The sequence below is a fragment of the Ovis aries genome, chromosome 10 (genome assembly GCF_016772045.2).
Source record: "Ovis aries strain OAR_USU_Benz2616 breed Rambouillet chromosome 10, ARS-UI_Ramb_v3.0, whole genome shotgun sequence".
NCBI lineage: Eukaryota > Metazoa > Chordata > Mammalia > Artiodactyla > Bovidae > Ovis > Ovis aries.
In genome coordinates, this window is record NC_056063.1 from 68,184,294 (window position 1) to 68,187,871 (window position 3,578).

General features: G+C 47.1%; 1 pseudogene; it reads left to right on the forward strand.

The window, feature by feature from the left end:
• Window positions 1-2,116: 2,116 nt before the first annotated feature.
• Window positions 2,117-3,360, forward strand: LOC101105762 (MAPK/MAK/MRK overlapping kinase-like; annotated as a pseudogene).
• Window positions 3,361-3,578: the final 218 nt, after the last annotated feature.

Below are 3,578 nucleotides of genomic sequence, written 5' to 3' on the forward strand. Positions count from 1 at the left end.
GTGGCCACTGCTCAGTTTTCCAAATTTACTGGCATATTGAGTGCAGCACTTTCACACCATCATCTTTCAGAATTTGAAACAGCTCAACTGGAATTCCATCACCTCCACTAGCTTTGTTCGTAGTGATAGTTTCTAAGGCCCGCTTGACTTCACATTCCAAGATGTCTGGCTCTAGATTAGTGATCACATCATCATGATAATCTGGGTCGTGAAGATCTTTTTTGTACAGTTCTTCCATGTATTCTTGCCACCTCTTCTTAATATCTTCTGCTTCTGTTAGGTCCATACCATTTCTGTCCTTTATCGAGCCCATCTTTGCATGAAATGTTCCCTTGGTATCTCTAATTTTCTTGAAGAGATCTCTATTCTTTCCCATTCTGTCCTTTTCCTCTAGTTCTTTGCATTGATCGCTGAAGAAGGCTTTCTTATCTCTTCTTGCTATTCTCTGGAACTCTGCATTCAGATGCTTATATCTTTCCTTTTCTCCTTTGCTTTTTGCCTCTCTTCTTTTCACAGCTATTTGTAAGGCCTCCCCGGACAGCCATTTTGCTTTTTTGCATTTCTTTTCCATGGGGATGGTCTTGATCCCTGTCTCCTGTACAATGTCATGAACCTCATTCCATAGTTCATCAGGCACTCTATCTATCAGATCTAAGCCCTTAAATCTATTTCTCACTTCCACTGTGTAATCATAAGGGATTAGATTTAGGTCATACCTGAATGGTCTAGTGGTTTTCCCTACTTTCTTCAATTTGAGTCTGAATTTGGTAATAAGGAGTTTATGATCTGAGCCACAGTCAGCTCCTGGTCTTGTTTTTGATGACTGTATAGAGCTTCTCCATCTTTGGCTGCAAGAATATAATCAATCTGATTTCAGTGTTGACCATCTGGTGATGTCCATGTGTAGAGTCTTCTCTTGTATTGTTGGAAGAGGGTGTTTGCTATGACCAGTGCATTTTCTTAGCAAAACTCTATTAGTCTTTGCCCTGCTTCATTCTGCATTCCAAGGCCAAATTTGCCTGTTACTCCAGGTGTTTCTTGACTTCCTACTTTTGCCTTCCAGTCCCCTATAATGAAAAGGACATCCTTTTTAGGTGTTAGTTCTAAAAGGTCTTGTAGGGCTTCATAAAACTGTTCAACTTCAGCTTCTTCAGCGTTACTGGTTGGGGCATAGATTTGGATAACTGTGATATTGAATGGTTTGCCTTGGAGATGAACGGAGATCATTCTGTCATTTTTGAGATTGCATCCAAGTGTTGCATTTCGGACTCTTTTGTTGACCATGATGACTACTCCATTTCTTCTGAGGGATTCATGCCCACATTAGTAGATATAACGGTCATCTGAGTTAAATTCACCCATTCCAGTCCTTTTTAGTTCGCTGATTCCTAGAACGTTGACGTTCACCCTTGCCATCTCTTGTTTGACCACTTCCAATTTGCCTTGATTCATGGACCTGACATTCCAGGTTCCTATGCAATATTGCTCTTTACAACATCAGATCTTGCTTCTATCACCATTCCCATCCACAACTGGGTATTGTTTTTGCTTTGGCTCCATCCCTTCATTCTTTCTGGAGTTATTTCTCCACTGATCTCCAGTAGCATATTGGGCACCTACTGAGCTGGGGAGTTCCTCTTTTGGTATCCTATCATTTTGCCTTTTCATTCATACTGTTCATGGGGTTCTCAAGGCAAGAATACTGAAGTTGCCCTTCCTGATCTTCAATGTGGGATAGCTCCTCTAGGCCCCTATGAAGATTTGGTTGGTACTTAGCATTTAAAACATTCAGTCAACAAAAATGGAAGTAATTCATGAGCTCTAGATTCTGTGAGGAAGATAAATTTGACCTAAGTCCTTCATGACATTGGATTTAAGTAATATGTTGGATCTGACACCAAAAATGTAGGCAATAAAAGTATAAAGAGATAAATCAGGCCAAGGTGATAGGGATACACATGGCGGCCGGATCCTAATGCTCTCCATCTAGGGACCACCGCGAAGGTCCTTGTTTGGGATCCTGCCTCTATGGAGTGGAAGCCAGGGCCTCCACTTTCTATCCCTTTCTTCTCCAACCAGTACCGGCAAGGAGTTGTCGCCGGCTTCTGCATCCAGGATGCAGAACTATAAAGCAATTGACAAAATACAAGAGGGAATGTTTTCTGAAGTTACTAAGATGCAGAACCTGAGAGATGGGAACTACCATGCATGTAAACAAGTGAAACAGCATTTTGAAAGCACTGAGCAAGTGAACAATCTGCGAGGGATACAAGCACCGAGACGCCTGAATCCACACCCAAACATTCTCGGACTGCACAAAGCGGTTTTTGACAGAAAATCTTTTTCTCTTGCACTAACATGTGAACTTATGGACATGAATATTTGTGAGGGAGAAGACACTGATTATCAGGAAAAAAAAAAATGCACTATAGGTACCAGCTGTGTAAGTCTCTGGATCACATGCCCAGAAATGGAATATTTCCCAGAGATGTAAAACCAGAAGATATATTAATAAAGCAGGATGTCCTGAAATTAGGGGACCTCAGGTCATGCCGGAGCGTCTACTCTAAGCAGCCTTACATGGAGCACCTCTCCACCTGCCGGTACCGGGCCCCTGAGTGTCTGCTCACCCATGGCTTCTACAGCTACACGATGGACCTGTGGACCGCGGGCTGCGAGCTCTACAAGATGGCCAGCCTGCAGCCTCTCTTCCCCAGAGCCAACGAGCTGGTCCAGATCTCAAGGATCCACGACGTCATGGGCACGCCTGCGGAGAAGACCCTCGCCAAGTTCAAACAGTCCAGAGCTATGAGTTTTGATTTTCCTTTTAAAAAGGGATTAGGGATACCTCTACTGACAACCAACCTGTCCCCGCAATGGCTCTCGCTCCTGCACGGAAGTGGTGGCCTCTGAGCCTGACGAGAGAATCACTGCCCACCAGGTCTGCAGCACCCCACCTTCCAGGAGCAGAGGGCTGCTGAGAAGCAAGCTCTAGCCAGGGACAGGCGAAAGCCCCCCCGCTGTCTTCTCCAAGCGCCCCCATGGCACCAGAACTACTCAGCAACACCTGGCAGACGGCACAGGAGGGCCGGAAGCAGAAACAGCACCCCCGAGGCCTGAGGAGGACCAGCCCCGGAGACAGGGACCTGGCTACCTGATGGAGCTGCCCAGGCGCCAGCTGTCGGGAGCAGCCAAGCTATCCTCGTACTCCAGCCAGGCACTGCAGTCAGTGTTCGCCCGAAGGTGCCACTGCTGAGACCCCTGAAGTGCGTCGGTGGAGCCCAGAAGGCAGACACGCAGAAGGACGTCAAGCCTGAAACAGTACCGCCCACGACAGAGCGGAGACGTCGGGGCTACTGAGTTCTGCGGCTCCCAGCCTGGGATGCGCCTGCGCCAGGGAGCAGGGCCGGGGGCTCCAGGGGGCCTGGCGTCCTGTCCCAGGAGAGACCCCTGTCCCCGGACCTGCACCACCACCTTGGCCTGGAGCTGCTGGCTGGAGGCTGCCATGTCCAGAAGGCAGCTTTACTGTGTGTTCCAGGCTAATACATCTGTAAAACCACCTCATTCTAGGGTTTTAT